This window comes from Pinus tabuliformis, chromosome 1_1, assembly GCF_031772625.1.
Source record: "Pinus tabuliformis cultivar Carrire ecotype Pingquan chromosome 1_1, CPIR1, whole genome shotgun sequence".
In the NCBI taxonomy this organism is placed as follows: Eukaryota; Viridiplantae; Streptophyta; class Pinopsida; order Pinales; family Pinaceae; genus Pinus; species Pinus tabuliformis.
The window spans coordinates 528,154,619-528,176,532 of NC_142297.1; positions in this window are offsets into that span (position 1 = coordinate 528,154,619).

Here is a 21,914-nt window from a genome sequence, read left to right on the forward strand (position 1 = left end):
TGGTGCTTTGGGTAAGGATGGTGTGGGTATTGGAATTTGGATTCAAAGTAATGTTAGAGTGTGTTCCTATAAATTATCTTTCGATTGCTCTAACAATGAAGCGGAGTATGAGGCATTGATTACAGGTCTAAAGATTTTGAAGAAGCTTGGTGTGAAAAGGATTTCTATTTATGGTGATTCAGAGTTAGTGATTAAACAATTCAAAGGAGAATATCAAGTGAAGCATTTGCAGATGAGAGCTTATAGGAACACAGTCCTAGATATCTTGAAGATGTTTCCAGAATACACATTGATAGCAGTGCCAAGAAGTCAAAACATCATTGCTGATTCACTTGTTAAAACAACGAGCAATCTAAAAATTCCAATGAATTCTAGCAATAAATTTGAAATTCATGTCAAACATAGGCCTACTATTCCTGATAATTTGAGATATTAGCAGATTTTCTGGGATGACGATGAAATTAATTCCTTTTTTCAGAATGAAGGGAAGTTTAAGGATGCTTTCATTGATGATGTTTGTGATTCCGATGAACAAGACATTGAGATAAATCAGATGGATGTTTTATAGCTAAAGGATAATGTTATTCCTAGAGGTCTTATACCTTTAGAGGAGTTGTTTGATCAAGATGATGTGGTGAGAAAACCAACCTTGGTTCCTACTAACAAAGGAGTTGAAGATGTAAACATTGGGACAACAGACAAGCCCAAGGTTGTTAGGTTATCAAAAACATTATCTCCTGAGTCAAAGGCTAAGTATGTTAAGTTTCTTTCTAAATTTTTTGATGTTTTTGCGTGGGATTACTCAGATTTGAAAGTGTATGACAAGAAAATCATTCAACACACCATTCCTATCAAGCCGGATCAAAAACCCTTTAGACAAAAGTTGAGGAGGATCAACCCAAAGCTGTTGCCATCCATCGAGAAAGATGTAAATAGATTGTTTAAAGCTAGTATCAGTGTTCCAATTAGATTTTCTGATTGGGCTTCGAACTTGGTCGTGGTACAAAAAAAGACCGAAGAGATAAGGTTTTGCATTGATTTCCGGAACCTAAAAAAAGTGTCCCTAAAAGATAATTATCCTCTTCCTAAGATGGACCACATTCTGCAAAGAGTAGTTGGAGCATCACAGATGTCACTACTAGATGGCTACTCAGGTTACAATCATATTTTGGTGCACGAAAAATACCAAGACAAAACTGCCTTCACAACACCATGGGGGACTTTTCAGTATGCCAAGATGCCATTTGGGCTGAAGAATGCCGGGGCCACTTTTCAACGGGCCATGGATATAGCTTTCGCTAATGAGAAGGATGTTTTCTTATTGGCTTACTTAAATGAATTGACAGTATTTTCTATTTCTGATGATGAGCATTTACACCACCTGAGGATTGTTTTTCAGAAATGCAGGGAGTTTGGGATTTATTTAAATCCAAGGAAGAGTCTTTTCTCCATGGAGGAAGGTAAGCTCCTCATTCATATAATTTCCAAATATGGTATTTGTATTGATCCTTCTAGGGTGGAGGCAATTCAACAAATAGACTTTCCACGCAGAAAAAAGGATATCCAAGCCTTCAACGGTAAGATGAATTTCTTACGCAGATTTATACCAAATTTGGCTGAGCATTTGCATGAGTTAACTAATATGTTGAAGAAGGACAACACTGTGAAATGGACCAAGGATGCCATGAAATATTTCAACTTGGTAAAGCTTGCTTTGACCACAGCCCCTATTTTGATCAGTCCTGATTATACTCGTGATTTTATTATATTTTCATTTGCATCTGAGCATACTTTGGTTGTGGTGTTGATGCAAAAGAAGGATCAGGTGGAGCAGCCCATTGCATTTTTCAGTCGGACTATCAGAGATGTTTCTCTTCGCTATAACATCATTGAGAAACAAGCTTTGGCTCTTATAAAGGCATTGAAGGATTTTCGAGTTTACATTCTACATTCGCATACCATAGCATATGTTCCCAATGCGGCTGTCAAAGATGTCCTCATGCAAACTGATCCAGAAGGAAGAAGAGGTAAGTGGATAGCAGCAATGTTAGAGTATGATCTTGAGATTAAGCCCACAAAACTGATCAAAGGTCAAGGCTTGGAAAAACTCATGGCTGAGTCGAATCTTCATGCTCTAGACATAAATCTTATTGCAACAATGTCAGATGAAGAAGATGGTGGCACACTCATTCAGGTATCAGAAATGTTTCTCAACTCACCTTGGTATTCTGATATAGTATATGTTCTTCAGCATCTTTCTCTTCCTACTTGAATGTCGAAAAGTAAAGGTAGAACACTAAAACTAAAGTCTGCAAAATTCTACATTTTGGATAGTTCTCTCTATTGGAAAGATCTGAGAGGGGTTCTTCTTAATTGTTTGGTTGAAAATGAAGCTCAGTAGGTAATGAATGATTTTCATAGAGGAGATTGTGGGGGTCACTTGTTTTGGAAAACAACAACTAATAAAATCTTGAGAGCAGGGTATTATTGGCCATCTTTATTTTCATATTTATATAAAACAGTCATGAGCTACCATGAATGTCAAGTTTTTCAGGGAAAAAGGAAGTTGCTTCCTCTTCCTTTGAAGCCAATTGTAGTTAATGCACCTTTCCAGTAGTGGGGGCTTGATTTCATAGGGGAAATCCATCCTACATCATCAGCACAACATAGATGGATTTTGACAGCCACCGATTACTTCACCAAATGGATCAAATCCATTCTGACAAGGCAAGCTACGAACACAGTAATCATTCAGTTTTTAAAGTCCAATATCTTGTCTCATTTTGGTTGCCCTCACAAGATTATTACGGATAATGAAACATCGTTTAAATTGAAGAAAATGGTTGAGTTTTGCAACAAGTACAACATCAGATTGGGTCATTCCACGACATACTATCCGCATGGCAATGGACTAGCCGAGTCTTCAAATAAATCCTTGGTAAACATTATTAAGAAAATGTTGGAGGCAAATAAGAAGAATTGGCATCAAAAGATTGTTAATGCTTTGTGGGCCGACATAGTGAGCAGTAAGAAATCAATAGGTATGTCGCCTTTTGAATTGGTTTATGGTACTGATACAGTGTTTCCTACATCACTTGCAGCCCTGGTCATGAGATTATTACAAGAAGCATGTAGTGAAGAAGATGGTATTCAGTGTCGAATCAATTAAATGATTCACCTTCAACAAACAAGGGAAGATGTTTCTCAAAATACTTTCCAGATGCAAGAGAAAGAAAATTTATGTCGGCAAGACCAAGGCAGAAAATTTTCAGCTGGAAGATGTAGTGCTGCGATGGGATGCATGAAATGAAGAAAAAGGGAAACATGGTAAGTTTGACAATCTGTGGAAAGGACCTTATAAAATCTCAGCCTATCAAGGAAAAAATGCATATTTATTGAAGGAAATGGATGGTCAAGAATGCTCAGGAGGACTGGTGAATGGTAGGCTCCTGAAACACTATTATTTCTGATGCAGCTTGCTAAAGTTGTTTCACTGTCATTGTATATACCAGCTTACTTTCCTTGCAAGATTTAAAGTACAATGTCATTTGAGCTTGGGGCCTGAAGTGAAGGCTATAAATCTTAAATGCTTTGTGCTATTTTTAGTTGGTTTTTGAGTCAGTCTAGAGTTGGTTTTGAGTCAGTTTTTAGTTGTATCGAGTCATTTTTCAACAATTTCAAAAAGTTTTCAGTCTTTCATTTGTTTGACCGTGTTGGCCCAATCAGCTAGGCACTTGGTCTACGATGTTCTTGACACCTCTGAGGAGCTGCCATCCCCAATAAGGCCAATGTCAGTGTCAGTATATGCATACTTCCATCAGGGACAAAATATGCTCTTTTCATTTTCATTGTAGGTGTCTCATACTGAAATTTTTGATCATTCCACTAGGTCATGCCAAAAATGATCCACTGATGGTTGTCGTCTTCTTCTTAGAAAAAACTAATTTTCCCTCATCAGGTATATTTGCTGACCCATCTTCATGTTTCATTCAGTTATGGTTTTAGTTATACTATTTTTAGAATTAAGGCAGTCAAGTCTCCATTAGGTCTTAGAGTTCATTTCCAAGGTCAAAAGCTTTGTTTTATTGCAAATTAAGGGCAACAAAGGTACGAGGAAGACCAATAAATAAAAAATGGTTGGTAGTTAGTCATGGTTACTGTACAAAATCCTTATTTCACTGATGTAATTTTCATCTCAATTTTTTTTTTTTTTTTTTTTCAAGATGAAAACAGAATATTTTAGTTTGTCCATATTTTTGATGTAATTCAAGTCATTTTATGTAATAATTGTTCCCATAAGCTTCCTAAGGCACTTCTCCTTGCTGTAAGAGAGGAATCATTGAAGAATAAGCTCAATCAAAGCATCATCCACCTGAAAAGAGACAAAGAAAGAGAAGCATCAGACAGAGATTTGAAAACAAAGTAAAAGGTTCCAAACAAACATTATAAAGTGGGTTTTTCTAAGGAAAAATAAAACTCATCCTCTATATAAGATTTCAAAAGCATCTTTAAAAATTCATCAACTCTTTTGCACGCTAAGTTCTCCTTGGCAAAGAGGAAATTGAGTGAAAATTTGAAAAAATTAGGAAGGCGCTGCGCGTTTCAGTTGGGCGCTGTGCATTGGGTAGAGTCACTACGTGCTTGAGTGTGGCACTACGCACCTGTGCAGTGAAGGGCGAATTTTCCCAACTGAGCCAGAGAAAATTTCAACGGCACTGCGTGCCTGTGAATTGAAGGGTGCGTTTGTCAAGGACACTACACGCTGGCAATTGGGTGCTACGCGTTTGGCCAGTAAAGCCTGGCAAACCCTAGGAGCACCAAAACACCACTTTTCTTCATCTACTCAAGCTACAAAGGCTTCTATTACCTGCATACAACAAGTAAGTGGCCCAGTATCTCTTTTTCTCCATCAATTAAGCAAGTTGGCACCCTAAATTTTAAAACCCTAGCAAATCTTTCTTGTATGTTTCCAAAATCATCTATTTGATCAGAATTACAACACTTCATAGACTTTGTCACCCTCAAATCATCCTTGCCTGTACTTCATTCAATATCCCTCACTATTTCACTCACCTTGACCCACATATCAGTCCCCCAAGTTTCCACCTTAAAAACATCGCATAAGAGGGTCACACTAGTTCAGAAGAAGGGGAAAGACAGTCAAGGAGGGTAGCCAAGAAGGGAGGGATAAATATCAGATTTGAACCCAATGATACCATAAAACTTATGGATTCACCACTTGCAGTATCATGTTTCAAGTACATGGGTTGTTTTGAGTTTTGCCAAAGGGTTGAAAGGGTGAATTTTCTTCAGCAGTTAACCAAGCAGTTCATCCTCAATTCGCAAAACAAACATGTCACTTTAGCCGGGGTCATATTCACTATATCTTCTACCGTCATATCATAGGCCACTGGAAATCCAAATGCAGGAGAGAAATGGTTCAAGAAAAAAAATATGCCTCACAGTTTTTATGAGCCATATCTTAAAACAAGGTTTGAAAATGATAAGAAAAGAATCTTCCCTTTCTCTTATCCCTTAGACAAGTATGCACCATTAATGAAGATAAACATGAAGTATTTCACATGTGAGGGCAGCCGCAGGTTTTCCAGACTCTACTCATATCATATCAAGCTTCTCATGCACTTTACTAGGGTAAGAATGCTCAGTTTGCCATATTACCGTTTAAGAAGTATTGACAAGATGACATATATTTCTCAAAAAAGGGATCCAGCTCTTCAGATGCCTAGTATTTTCCATCATTCTCTTATCAAAATGATAGTCGTCCATCTCTTAGATCAACTAGGCATTGCTTGGGAGACCTTCATAGCTAATGAAATATTCAATGAACCACCTACTCAGCCAGCTCCCCACATTCCACCATCATCCTCCACTCATCCATCTACTTCTTATCATTCACCAAAACTTACTTATCACTCATCCTCAAAAGATCATTCTTCACTAGACACCTCCACATCATCTACATCACCATTTCATGTAGCCATTCATTCACCCAATAGAGATAATGACAGTGATGAGGAACATGATGAGCATGATGGCAGTGAGGGACATGATGTACACACTGAGCATGGTCAGAGTAGTATACCACAGAGGAACAATTTGCAGCCATTTTCTTTCACCTATCAGAGGGGAAAGAGGCAGGTGTTTACCCCATGAAAAGTGGGAGGGGCCTTTCCTTCGTCATCAACATTACAGGTTAAAGGAAAAGAGAAAATGGTGGAGGAAGCAGCGGTCGAACAACAACATGAAAAACATGACACTGAAAAGAAGTTTCTCCTTGTGAACTCAAGTGATGAGGAGAAAGAAGAAATCACTTAGGTTGCCTTGAAAGCAAAGGATACCAAAATCAGGAAGCTTGAGACTAGTTTACAAAGGGCCAAATATATCATCTCCTTTTATGAGCAAGAGAAAAAGCAGTTAGAGGTCAAGCAGGACTTGATGCAAACCAAGTACATCAAGGCAAAGGGGGAGGTTGAGAAGGCAAAATTTCAGCTTGATGAGGCCTATGGAGATTATGGAGAGCCGTATGATGAAAAGGGATAGAGAAAAAGACCAAGAACAAGAGGATTAAAGAGAGCCTTAGAGCTTGAAAGGCAAAAGGAGGCAGAATTGGAGGAGCATCTCACTTTAAATGAGAAATTGGTCAAGGACATAGCTGAGAACAGAGAGTATTGGCTTGAGAAGGTGAACATACACTTGGAGAACCTCTTGGACAAAGTAAACAAAGATGTTGATATACAAAGGAAGATGGCCAAGTATTATGCATGGAGGAACCAAGTGGCAAGGAGCAAGCTCAAAAGAGCTCATGAGAAAATTGACAAATTGACCAAGCAAGAGGAGAGGAGGAGACTTGACATACTTGCTGAGGCATCCCTACATGCCTCTAACCTTTGATCAGTCATAAAAATACATTTTTGGGCATGTTGAACCATTTTTGAGCTTGAAGGAAATTGTTGTGTTTTTCAGTCCAGTTTTTGCACAGTCATGGAGGGAAAACGTGTAGCGCCTTGGGCACTGTGCTCTTTTTTGAGACATCCAATCAGCAATAAGTCAACATTTTTGGGTTTCTAGTGATGAGTACATACACCCTGTACATTTTCTAAGCATTTGGAGGAAAACTGGTTGGTCAAAAGGTCAAAAAACACCCAAAAAATGACCTTTTTGCCCTCTTTTTGGCCTGGGTGCTGCGCACTGAGTAGTGTTGGGAGATTTTGTTTTTGACTAGGAAAATGACATCCAAATTCAGAAATTCAAGTTGTTCTGGAAATTAGACAGGAAGAGCTTTCCAACAAGCTATTGTGGGCCCAATTTGGACATCAGGAAAGCCTCTAAAAGTGCATATGAAGTTGAAGGGCGCACTTGCACTTGGCGCTGCGCGTTGGCACTTGGCACTGCACGTTTGACACTTTGCCCAAAATTTTGTAGGTTCGACCCAGTTTTCACTTCTACCATGACAGATGATGTTTTTACCCTTGCAATTGATAAGTTTAATGTAATTATGATGTGTCTAGAGCTTACTAGGGTAGATTCATTAGGTAAAACAAATTAACGAGGTGTAATGTATCAGTTTGTTTGGATTAGGGATGAGTCACTTTGACCACCCTATTTTCTTGTTAGCAGTTCAACTTTTGTTAGAAACAACTCCTCCTCTCATGGATTTGACTCCCTGAGCTTAGGATCAGTTGTTTGGGGTCTATATGATGCTTTTCCTCAGTCATTGTAGGGGTTGGACTTAGTGGGATGCTTATGTTTTGATTAGATATCATTTTGTATCAGTCACTACAGGAGATTAATGAAAAACTGCAGTTATTTCTTTGGGATCCATGTGGTATGATGCTTACTTCAGTTCTTCTTTTGTATTCATGTGTTAGAATGTATTTTTGACTCCATTTCATCATTTCATTGCCTTTATGTGAATGTATACAAGTTTGAGAGGCATAATCCATATCTTTTATGCTCTGTTTTGGGTAGACATTTCACAGTCTATGTTTTCTTCAGTTTAGGAAGAATCCATGTGGTTTACATGCTCTTTCTAGCTCCTCACCTATCTTTTCACCTCATCCATCAAACCCTAAGGTTCTGATCATTGTGCCTACCTTGCCCCATCGAACACCCTGCAGTTTTGACCTAATTTCCTTGCCCTAACTGTTTGGCTCTTTTTGATCCAGCAAAACCCTTCAAAACAAAATCAAATCAAAACCCTGTGCTACTATACCTAGCCTAATATCAGTTTCTTGATCCAGTCATTTTGGCTGAGATCCTTATGGAGAGAGCCCTCTCCTAGCCTAGTAGGGCTAGCTACTTGGCTAAGCGTGGTTTGTGGTTACCCCAGAATTGCCTTATTCAGCCTGAGGTTCAATCTAGGTGCTAACACTATGGAGAAAACATTGTAATACCGATGGAGTATATTATGCCTAGTCTGCGCATAGCAGCGCCTGTGGATATGACGGTTCATGGAGCCTTGGAAGAAGGGATCGTGCAACTGAACGAAGAAGAATGCTTGGGACCTGATGAAGAGATCCAATAGGGTAATCTTAGGCTCCAAGAACTCATGAATGAAAGAGCTCGGTTAAGGGAGAAAAGCGCTCTGGTGGAAGCAGAAGTCAAGAAGCTTGAGGAAGGAATAAAGAAGGATTTTCTTGATAAGAAAACTGTGGTAATAAAATAGGATGCGCATGATTACGTTGAAAAATTTGGGGACTACCACCGAGATTTGATCAGCTTGATGCCTTGGATTGGACCGTATATTACTAGAGGGATCACCGATGATGGCACGATGCAGATGGTGAAGTGCACAACACAGACAGTAAAGATAAAAGGCGGATTTTTTCCAGGAAAAGTGATTGATGGTCAGTTGAAGCTGTATACAGGTGGCTTGGCCACCTGACTAGCCATGGGAAGCACAGTCTTAGCACTCTAGGTAGTTGAAAGGAGGCACGGGACTATAAACTACTCTGCCCAAGAGCTGCGCGATGTCAGGGCTGCGCGCAGGAGCGAAGTGTCACGGGGTCCGCGATAGCGCAAGGGTAGCTGCACTGCCATGCGGGTTGGATGGAAAGTGACCGTTATAGTCACTATTCATGATGTGATGCTTGGTTTGAGACCAAATGGAGCGGGTGGCAGGAATTTAAGGTGAGCTTTATGGGCAAGATTTGGGAAAATCTACTGCCAAGGGAGCATTAATGGACTGGAATTGGTGGGAATGGTCGAATTTGAATTCAAAAGGCGCTATAGATTGCAAAGGGCTTCGCAGCAAACAACACTTGGTCATTTGAGAATTGAGCTGTCGTGCACCCAAAGCATTCTAAATCGAGACCTGTTTAACCTGTTGAGAGTGTTGTTTGAGCACCCGATTGAGCATTTGAGAGATTTATGGACAAACTAAATGGCAGCGTCTGGAGAAGCTAGGGAAATCAGAGAAATGACTGCCGAAGAGGCCGCGTAGGCCATGATAGTAGAGGATGCCCCTGAGAGTGCTGGGATATTTGCAGAAATCCCTAAATCGCTACGCACGCCGAGGGCAAAGAAAGATAAGCAGCACATGATTCTGATGTGCATGTCCCCTCGAAACCCACTGAGCACTAAATTGACCATGGAAGAAAAATGGAAAGCGGTTAATTTGGAAACCAATGAGGAGGAGGAAGACCTTGAGGACATCCTAATAGAAGAGGATGAGGATGAAGACATGGAGGAAGAAACCGAGGGTGCAGACCCTCCAACCAGGCTACCTGCATATGTTCCTTCACAGAAGGGGAAGGCAAAGGTGCCCAAGGATATCGATGATAGTAAAAGCTCTCTACAGACTCCACTGCTACCCGATGATATCATTTTTGAAGGAGTGCACCTAGGACGGGTGCCAAGTTTGAAGTTCGAAGATTGGGATCTCGCCGACCATGAGAAATTCCCTCACTTGGTGACTGCGCAGCTCATGAAGCCGAAGCAAAACACCATGGCAGGAGTCATAGAGTTGGAGTCGCGCAAGTGGTTATGCGGAGTTGAAAAGGCAAGGTTGTTGAACCTGCTCTGGGTGCCACATTACCATCGTGCCCCAGTGACTATCTTCGTCATTAGGCAACTGCTTTGCCTAGTGCATGATGGGTGTTTGTGGTTGGAGGAGCCCATCCCCATCACGGACCACCTGATCCATAGAATTACCCGACTCCCTTGTAAAGGGGAAGACCCAACAGAAATTTCGGAGGGTAAAAGAAGTGATTTAACCATTACGGAGGCCATGAAAAAGAAATATAAGCTGGAGAAGAAAAAGAGGGGCTACGCGATCTCTAGTATCAAAAACAAGGTAGTTAGAGTTGCAACTCAGATACTGGCAGGTAAGGTCATGCGGAAGTGCCGTGTGGATGAGGTGCCCGCGCCGGTGGTTTCACTTGTCGAGCAGTGCGCAGAGGGGGTCCAGTTTAACTGGTCTGAATTCTTGTGCAAGGAGTTCCTGGAGAATTGCCGCAAGGCACAGGAATAGGGGAAAACCTTCCACTATGCATGGCTTCTACTGTCCATAGTGCTGGTGGCTGGGGAATTGCCTGAGGATAGCCAGTTCCCCACAATTGCGAGGGATCTCCCAGAGGCCGCGAAGTATGCTTTGCTGTGGGCCACTAAAGGCACGCATTAGATTCGAGATAGTAAGATATTCTGGGTGTTCATGGAGATGAACATCAGAATGGGGATTAACCACAAGATGTGGTTATCGCCCACTGTCTATAACAACTTAAAAAGCTTCACAGAGTTTAAGGTAGACTTCCATCACATCTACATCAGGGTGCGCAAGGACCCTGTGAAGAAGTGGAATGAACTCCCATACCTTGCCACGGATGACGTTATCTTTGATGTACTTCAGGCGTGGCTGCTGGAGTGGTGCGCTCCGGCCATCTTCATGATGGAAACGGAAAATTTTGCTACACAACAGAAGAAGGAGGAGACAAAACTGCAGATGGCGCAGTTGGTAGAGAAGAGAAGAAAAGAGGCCACAACAGAAGCACAGAAAGCAGTAGAGAAGGAGTGTGAGGGTCGGAAGTCACCTTTGCCTGAGAAGGAACAAGAAATGTAGACAAAGACAGAGGAGGGTGGTGTGGACCTACAAACAATGATGACACAGTTAAAGCACCAGCGCCCGAGAGAGAAGGCAGTGCCGTGAAAGAAGTTGAAAGTGTTTAAGACTTCTTTCAACCCGATCACCCTCACTGAGGGAGATCTACACAATATAGGGGAGACGGTGCACGAAGAGGCCCTCTAGTAGTTGGCAGAGGAGAATCATATTGTGTTGGGGGCCCTCCGGGCACATATGTATAAATTCTCACTATAGATTAAACTGATTATGTAATGTACTAAAGCAAAATACTTAATCTACTTCTACAATCAAACTTATGGAAGGTTAATCGATTTTGAGAAAGATCAAACAAAACACATATAACAGAGAAGAAGATTCAATCACACATGAAACATAGAAGAATACTGTGGGGAAAGCCTTAGCTAAAAACTCGACTACCTGTATTATCATACAAGTGGAAATATCTCAAGATTACACAAAGCTTTAGCTCTCAAGCTATCCACCTCTTAGTACAATCCCTCACTGCTGCTCATAGACATAATAGACAACACATATTCCTTCTCCTCTATCCTCCAAGCCTCCTATTTCCTTGTGCAGTTTTCACTGGGTCCTCCAGCTGTAACCTGTGTGATTCTCACCTCACACACTGCTCTAACCTCTGTAGAAACTGCGTAATCCTCAAGGAATGAATTCCTTCTGCATGCAAGATATATTCTCATAGGAATATTCTAGCAACTGATAGTACACTGTCCCTATCTTTAATCTCAACCGGGTCTTTGTCTGAACTGACATGCATGAGTTATTTATGAGAGAATATTAAGTTATCTGGAGAACACTAGTTGCATGGATGCATGCATTAACTGACTGAACTCACAATTAGTTCCTCCAACTATTTGGAACTAATTGAATTGGACTTAACTCAGTTATCTGAGCTAACTAATTACAACTCATCCTTATCTCCTTAATTAAGGGATAACTTCCTCAATCAAAGGGATAATTGTTACATGACTTTACAAAGACTTCATGTTTGAATTTCACCAACTAATTAACTCAAGATGAATTAATTAATTACTTTTCAAACAATTGGTGAGACTAAATTCGAATTTTAATTCAAGGATAAATTAAAATTGGAATATATCCTGAAATGCTATCTATAGAAATGTTATTTATAGCATTTATATTTTTAGCATTTCTTGTTGCTATTTTCAACACTCCCTCTCGACAAGAAAGGGATTATCTGCCACCCCAATCTTGTCTCTATGGAACTCGAATTTACACTTTGACAATGCCTTAGTCAAAATGTTAGCATCTTGCTCCTCGGTCGAAATATACTGCAACAACATGATTCTCCTTGCCACACAGTCTCTGAGATGATGATACCGAATGTTGATATGCTTGGACCTGTCATGAAATACTGGATTATTAGAGAGTTTGATACAACTGTGATTATCACAATAGATCATAGTTGGATCCATCCTCTGATCAAACAAACCAACTAGAATTTTCCGCATCCAAATGGCCTCACATCCTGCCTGACTTGCAGCCATGTATTCAGCCTTTGCTGAGCTGAGTGCAACTGACTTCTATTTCCTGCTGTGCCAAGAAACTGAAGTTGAACCAAGGTTGAAAATTCCTCTTGATGTGCTCTTCCGATCTGATGGACTCTCTGCCCAATCTGCATCTGTGAAGCCCTGTAGCTTCACTCCCTTTGACCGTTTGTACCATAATCCAAACTGAGATGTGCCTCTGAGGTATCTCAAAAAATGCTTAGCCGCCTTCCAAAATAGCTTGGTAGGTTGAACCATAGCTTGACTCAACTGGTTCACTGCATAGCAAAAATCTGGTCGTGTGTTCACTAAGTACATCAGTGAACCCACAAGCTGCCGATACACAGTAGCTTCTACTACTTTTCCTGAAGTAGCATCCTCCTTCCTCCAGTTACCTGCTAGAGGAGTCTGCATGGGCTTGCACTTATCCATGTGGAATCTCCTGAGTATCTCATTGGCATACTTGCCTTGAGACACAAACACTTCCCCATCCTTCTACCACATTTCCATGCCTAGAAAGTAGTGCATGAGACCCATGTCTTTCATCTCGACTCTCTTACAAGGTCCTCCTTGCAAGACATGATCAACTGATCATCACCTGTCAATATCAGATCATCAACATAAAGAACAATGGTCAACTACTTACCTTCCACCATGATGTGGTACAAGTTTGCTTCCGCTTCACTCTTTGTGAAGCCCAACCTGGTGAAGTAGTTGTCGATCCTGGTGTACGAAGCACGAGGTTCTTGCTTCAGCCCGTACAAAGCTCTCTTGAGTCGGCACACATGCGACTCATGATCAAAGGTCTCAAACCCTTCCGACTGCTCTATGTATACCTCTTCCTCAATCTTTCCATTGAGGAATGCAGTCTTCACATCCATCTGATGGATCTTCCAACCCATCTGTGCTGATAGTGCCAATATCGGTCTGATAGACGAGTACCTTGCTATAGGAGAAAAAGACTCATCATAGTCCATCCTCTCGACCTGTGAGAAACCACGGGCAACAAATCTTGCCTTGTGTTTCTCCACACTACCATCAGCAGCTTGTTTTACCTTGTAAAGCCAACGGGAACTCACAACTGACTTGTTCTCCAGTCTTGTAACCACATCCCAAACACTGTTCCGAACTATGGAGTCATACTCCTCCAACATAGCATCAACCCAAATCGGCTGTTGCACTACTTCCTCAAAGGAAGATGGTTCGGTCTCAACACATTCCCCAACAAGGGCCATGTATCCAGTGTACCTATCAAGTGACTTCCTCTATCTACACTGAGAAGATGGTTCTCCCACATTTCTCTCGCATCCGACAACAATCTTTCAGCTTCTCTCGTGCGCTTCCACTCATCTCTGGAAGACTTTGCTTGAGTGGATGTCTCCACTCCTGGAACCTCTGCATGTGGCTGCTCTGCATCAATATGAGGCTCCTCTTCCTTAGGAACCAAAAGTTCCTCCACAGCTTGTAGTTGGAGCTCCCTCTCACGAAAAACTTGCATGGCCTTCTGCTCATCAACCTTAAGTTCTCTGCGAACCACTGTCCTCCGACTAGTAGGAAAATACACCTGATAGTTGTGGGGTGTATCAGTGTACCCCACAAGTATCCCCAACTCTGCTGTCGGCTCAAGTTTCTTCCGAGCATCCTTGGTCACATGGCAATAAACCGATGAGCCAAAGATCCTGAAGTGACCCACATCTGGTCTCTTCCCGGAGAAAGCTTCCTCTAGTGTCTTCATCCCAAGTATGCGATGCAAGCTTCTATTCTGCAAATAGACCACTGTGTTGCATGCCTCAGCCCACAAATGAAGTGGTAAGCCTTGGTCATGCAGCATCGCCTGAGCTGCCCCCACAATCGTTCTGTTCTTCCTCTTGGCCACCCCATTCTGTTGTGGGTTATGAGGTGCCGTCAACTCTTGTTTAATTCCTTCCGCTGCACAGAAGTCCTTAAACTCTTGAGAGACATACTCTCCACCATTGTCGCTTCTTAAGGCCCTGATCTTCTTCCCCGATTCTTTCTCAACAAAGATTTGAACTCACAAAACTTTGAGAAGGTTTGATCCTTCTTCTGCATGAAATAGATCCAACATTTACGAGAAAAATCATCAATGAAAATCACATAATACCTTTGTTTAGCGGTGGAGGCTGTCGAGAATGGTCCACACACATCTGTATGAACTCGCTCCAAGATTGCTTCAGCTCGACTGTCTCGATCATGAAAGGAAGATTTTGCATACTTACCCAAGGTACAACCTTTGCATGTGTCCACTTGCTCAAGTTTACCTTTGGGAAGTCCGGTAGAAATCTGTTGCATTATCTTCAAGGCCCCATGATGCAAGTGGCCCAACCATCTATGCCATAACTCACCAATATCTTGGCTTTGCACCAATTCTGCTTTGGAACTCAATGCAGCACAGTCATCTACCTCTAGCTTGTAGATATTCTTCACTCGAATCCCAATCCTCTTGGTCTAACCCGTGGCTATGTGTCTTAGGAACACCTTTCCTTTACTGAAGACTACATCATAGCCTTTGTCTTCCAACATCATGATCGATACCAAGTTTTTCTTCAATCCAGGCACATACTTTACAATAGTCAGGATGAGAGGAGCTCCATGCTCCCTTTGAAACACAACCGTACCTTCACCTAAAACACGATACTTTCCATCATCGCCCCTCTCTATGCGCATCTTGAGGTCTTTCTCCTCCAATGTACTAAATAAACTCTTATCGCTGGTCATGTGGAATGAGGCTCCACTATCTAGGTACCAAACACAACCCACCATCGATGAAACCATGCATGCGATGAGGGTAAAATCCAATTTGAATTGTGAGGCTAGTGTCTCACCTTCTGATCCTTTCGAGGATCCCTTCTTGGATTTCTTCAATGGACAATTAGTTACATAATGGCCCACCTCATGATAATTAAAGAATCTCACTTTAGGTTTCTCAATCTTCTTCCCATAACTCGATTTGGAATGGGAAGCGTTCCCTTTCCCTTTCCGCGCCTTACTTGCTAAGGCTAGATTTTCTTCATCATGATGCTTGGATGAAGAACCATCTCTGGTGCTCCTCCTGATCTCCTCCTGCATCAGATCCAACCACAATCATTCCCAATCCGGCAGTTTCTCTCTTCCATTCACTGAGTCCTGGTAGCTATGCCAGTTCTTAGGAAGACAGAGGAGAGAAAGACTCACCATATCATCATTGGCTGTCGTGATTCCTACACTTCCAAGCACATCTATGCAGGTGGTGAGCTTGTTAAGATATGTAGAAATCGTATCGCCCTTTTCACACTTGATTTTTCGAACCTTGTCCTTCAACGTCAGCTTCTTCTGGTCACTGCTATTCTGATATAGGTCCTTCAATGTCTTCCACATTGAAAATGGAGTCTCCTTCCCATGGAGACTTGAGACAATATGGTCTCAAACTCCCTCCAGAAGAATCCTCCTCGCTCTCGCCATGCATTTCTTCCATTCTGCCAATTCTTGGGCATTAGCTGCTATTGGCTTGGGGATTTCTTGATCAATGAAGTCCTTCATTGTGTTCTAATACTTCTTCCATGATATGTAATTCGAGCTACCATCCATGGCATACTCAAGTCTCAAGCCATTGAATTCCATTGGTGAACTTTGAGATGTGATAAGAAATCACTTTTGTACCTGCAATCAAAAACTTCAAACTTCGAACTTTTCTCTTCTCAATATGATGTTCACAACTCTGATCACCTTTGCTATGTTACCATGTAGAAATTCTCACTGTAGATTAAACTGATTATGCAATGTACTAAAGCAAACTACTTAATATACTTCTACAATCAAACTTGTGGAATCTTAATCGATTTTGAGCAAGATCAAACAGAACACATATAATAGAGAAGAAGATTCAATCACACATGAAACACAAAAGAATACTCTGGGGAAAGCCTCAGCTAAAAACTCCGCTATCTATATTATCATACAAGTGGAAATATCTCAGGATTACACAAAACTTTAGCTCTCAAGCTATCCAGCTCTCAGTACAATCCCTCACTGCTGCTCATAGATAGAATAGACAACACATATGCCTTCTCCTCTATCCTCCAAGCCTCCTATTTCCTTGCGCAGTTTTCCCTGGGTCTGTTAGAGTCGGTCTGGTCATCCCTCCGTTAGAGATCAAAACTCTCTTTGCATTTCATGTTTAGGTGTCCCATCTCGCTTGATCAGTTGCATTCCGTTAGGAGCATGCCATAAATCTATCGGAAGGGATTTTTTCATTCATCCCCCTCATGCTTTGCACTGCTGGCTCAGGTCTGTTCATCAAAATCAAGTCTTAAAAGTCATTTGCAGTCCTGTTTCAGTTTCTAGGTCATAACAGTCATTTCAGTCATCAGGTCTAGGGTTAGTCAATTTGGTCTTCAACAAAGTCTAATAAAGCTAGCAGGCCAGAGGGAGGTTCTTGATAAGTTGTTATTTCAAAGATTTTTATCGTCATATGGATGGATTATGACTTTTCTTCAAAACTCTGTTTTGAAGACAAGTCAACATTTCGTTTTTGTAATAATTTTCCAAAATTTTCAGTTCTTGAATTCTTCAGGCGCAGCCCTGGTCTCCTTTGCCAAATCCCATGTCAGTTATTCCTACAAAAAATTTGCCAAGAAATTCATCATTTCAACCAAAAAATCAAGGAGGAAACAAAAAGTCAGAGTTGCATTAATTGTGAAAAAGTGCCAATTTCAAAACATTACAAAAATGGGTTTTGAGGAACCAAAAATAAAATCTATGTCTTTATAAGCTTTTTCCATGAAGATCAATGTCATTTTGCATGCCAAGGTCAAAGAAAATCATTTCAAATTGAATTGGGTGAGCAGTGCATGTTTTGGGGAGAAATAGCTTGCAACTTGTCGGTGCGGCGCACATAAGAGGTGGCGCGGCGCACTGGAAGCGCGTGACGCACTGGAAGCGCGCAACGCACTGGAAGCGCGCGACGCACTGGGAGTTTTCGTCTAGTTTTATTCTGAACGGGCGCGGCACACTGGAAGCGCGCGGCACACTAGGCTCTTGGCACGACGCATACAGTCCAAAGCCCGAAATTGTTTCAAATTTCACCAATTTGCTCATAACTTGCATGGATTTGCCAGGTAGGGTTGCTATTTTGATATTCCATCCGGTTTTGTGATTAGTGATGGTGGTTTATGGATGACAATGGGTGAACACATATATCAAACCCTCCTTCTATAAACATAAGTAAACTTGCTGTCAGGGTTTCAGAATTCACTGTTTTGCCACCAAAATCATTTCTCCTTCCCATTGTTCCCTTGTCTTCACCAATCCCTAATTCCCTATCACCTAAATTCATTATTCCCTTCTCCTACATGCTCTGTCCCAAAACATCCAACCTCACACCTCAAAACCCTATACAACAATCCCAAACCCTAAACCTTATTCCCATACATAAAATTCCCCTCCTCTCCCTAATAAAATTTATTTCAATATTCCCTAATCCCCTACTGTTTTCCCCTTCCTAACATTCCCTGGTTGCATTTGTTTTTTTTTCCCTTGCTGGCAGAATCCAACTATATTGCATTACAACACAGTAGTTTCATACATCATTAAAGAGCAGTCCAATCACAGTTTATATACAGCAGCATCTTTTCTTCAAGGTATTTTGTACAGCAGTCATGGCATCTGAGCATTCATCGGACTATGAAGTGGAAACCCAAAGTGACTCTCCCTTGGAAGAACAGGCACCCCGGAGGCCTCATAAAAGTGGAAGACATGTTAGGGAAGAATCAACCACCCTTACATAATTGCAGGCCTGCCCTCTTGCTATGCAGTGTTTTCAGCATCAGTCATGCTATGGTTTTTGTCAAAAGGTGGCTAGTGTCCAATTTCATCATGAGCTGGCTCGTCTTTTTGTGCTACACTTACATGGAGATCAGGCTACCTTAGTTGGTGTCACCTTCATGCTTACACCAAAATCTGTCTCATTAGCAACCGGTATACTGAACATTCGTGAACCATGGCACAAGAAACAGAAGATTGACCGGAAGCATTATGAGCCATACATTAAAACCAGTTTCTTGAGGCAGCTCAAGAGAGTGTTCCCATTCCGATATCTGAAAGATGAATATGCTCCACTAATGAGATTGATCATGAAATATTTCAACTGTGAGGGACGGTTCTCTCGTCTTTATGCTTATCACATCAGGTTGCTCATGCATTTCACCAGGGTACGGATGATGAACATTCCGTATTTCATTTGCCGGAACATAGAGAGGATGACCACCTTTATACAACATAAAACCCCTCAGCAGCAACTTAACAGTGTCTATCATTTTTCTCTTATTAAGATTTTGGTGGTTCATCAGCTTGGAGTACAGGGCATCACTTGGGATGATTTCATCTCTCGTGACTTCTTTAGAGCTTCACGGGGATTATTAGAGGTTAAGCATGAAGGTGAACCTTCTCATCAGTATGAGCGCCATGAGACCGCTAGTGTGCCGGTATTCATCACATATCAGAGAGGCACCAAACATTTGTTTGCAGCGGCAAAGCGTGTTATCTCCACCCGGGGTGGAAGGGGCCTCGCTTCCTCCATCAGCATCACAGGTACAGGACAAAGGCAAGAGGCCAATGCAGGATGAGGGGCCTTCAGGTGAGCCATCAGGTGAACGAGAGACCGACTTCATTCTCATTCATGATGATGATACAGATACGGGTCCACAAAGCGCCAAACTTAGAGAGATCATCCAGGAGCAGCAAACAGAGATCGAAGCCTTATCCCTTGACTTAGAAAGGGCTAAGTGGACCATGAAGTACTTGGAGCAGAGGAACAAATAGCTTGAGGATCAGAAAGCAATCATGGAGCTACAAAACATTCGTGAGCATCGCCAAGCTGCACAAAGGAGAAGAGTTGAGCTCACGTCATTGGAGCAAGAGATTAATGAGGATCGGGAGGCCAATATCGAGAGAGTTAACATGCACTTCGAGAGGCTGTTGGACTAGGCTGACAAAGACCATGCATTTTTGAGACACATGGCTTTCCACTACATGGCGCGAAACAAGGTGTGCAAGGCCCGAATCAGGAATTTGAAGGCAAAATCGAGGAAAGAAATAAGGAAGAAAAAGAGGCAAAGGGAGCTAGATCATCTTCAGATATTGGCCAAAGCCTCTTTAGCCCATTATAACACTTAATGAAGAAGCTCCAGTCCAAATTTCAAGAAATTTGGTGCATTTTTGGTATTTTTGCAAATTTTTGTACAAAAAACAGGGTTTTTCTCCCTATGCGCCGCGCCATGTGGTGCGCTCTTATGATAGGAGGCTCCAAATGAAAAAAAAATTATATTTTTGGATTTTTAATGAAAAATCATGACTTTTTGTGCATGGCCAAGAAGTTTGGGCAAGTTTTGAGTCCTCAAGAGGTCAAAAACACCCTAAAAATGACCTCTCTGCCCCTATTTTGACACACAGGAAGCAGTCTTGGGAGATTGAAGTTTTGGAGGGGAAAATGGGCACAAAATTCAGAAATTCCACTTGGGTTGGAAAGTAGACAGGCAGGGCTTTCCAACAAGCACACTTGGGATCAATTTGGACTTCATAAAGTGCTTCAAAATCAGCATCAAAGTGGCACAACGCATGCAGAAATTGGCCCGGCGCACAGAGGTTTTTTGCCCAATTTTTCACCTTCCAACTCAGAAATTTGGCCAGTTTGACTAGTTTTGCTTTGTGATGTTATTTTTGACCTATCTTGATGTAATTGAATGAAAATGATGTAATTTTGGCACTTAGTTACTTGTTCTAGAGGATTCATTCTCTAAAAAGTGAAAATTTAATGAATGAATTAGTTTCCTACCTTATAGAGGCAAGTTGTTTTTATTGCCTAGATTGTAGTGCTTTGTTTATAATTGGTTGAAATAGCTCCTAGAATGATGAGCTCGACCCCTAGAGGCAAGGGAATGGGTTGGTCTAGTCTATATCATGTAATTTCTAAGTCATTTTCAGGGTTGGACTCTTGGGAAAAGTTTGACATTCTATTGTACATTCATTTCTGCATTTTTGGCAAAGGAAAGACCAGGGTTTTGCAGCACTGTTTGGGATCCATGTGGCTTTATGTTTTGATGGTGTGATTCTCTGAGGAATTATAAGTTTATCTAGTGTTATGTGTATCATTTTCAAGCTTCTTCTTCTGAATTTGAACAAATGAGTGATTAAGGTAGAATCCATAACTGTTATGCTCTGCCTTTGAATTTGTTTAAACTTTCATGTTTTCATCTGTTTAAGGGGAATTTTTGAGACTCTCTTGCTCTCCTTAGCTCCTCACCAGTATGATCTATCCATCTCACTCACTTTAAAGCATCAAAACGATTGCCTTCCTTGCCCCAATCAAAACTCTGCAGAAACTGTGCCTCATCCCCGAGCCCAATTTTCCTTTCCCATTTTTTCAACAAAACCCTAAAAAACTCAGATCAAATCCTTTGCACTTAATACCTAGCCTAAAATTAGTTGCTAAATCAGTCATCTCGAGACCCATCGCTTATCTTTTGCCAAGATTGACCCGGAGAGAGCCGTCTCCTGTCCTCGTAGGGCTAGCTACGAGGCTGAGCGTGGTTTGATGTGGACCTAGAACCTTGTCTTTTCAGTGTGAGAAAAATCTAGGCTCTAACATAGTGGCGACCATACTGGGGAAGAAAATGGTTTGCTTGTTGATGTCATTGGTTTTCTAAGCTACAGACGGAGCCTGAAGTTATGCCAGGTAGCCTTCGAAACGCTTTTGCTTTGCATTAGCGCAAGTAGATAAATGCTGCTTCAGTCAATCTGTGGTCTAGCTTGTAATCATGACACTTGATTTGTAAATCACCCCAGTAAATTTGAGAATTCTAAGCTTTGGATGATAAGTTTAGAATCTGTAAGGCTAAATAAGTTGTCTATGTCCCTTTGATTTCTTGAAAATAACACACTGGCTTCAAAGAGATATACCAGAGCTAATTCAGATCCAAATCCTCCCCCATTTTATGGAAATCCTAATCTGATTTCAAGAATTCTTCGCCAAGAGAGCTCTGTGACTCCCGTGTTTAAATTTCATTCTTGCCCTGCAATTTTCCAGTATCTTGAAGAGCTTGATTTTGATGAAAAGTTTGAATTGTCATTATTTAAAACCAAATCCAAAAAAGCTCTTGAGTCTATTGTCTCGAATCCAGACTTTCTTGCTGCTCTAAACATTGAAAAATCTAATAAGTCTATTGAGAATTTCATTCTAAGACAACTCCAGACTGACATTGAGGCTGCAAATATCATTGATTTCCTAGAAGCTGCAT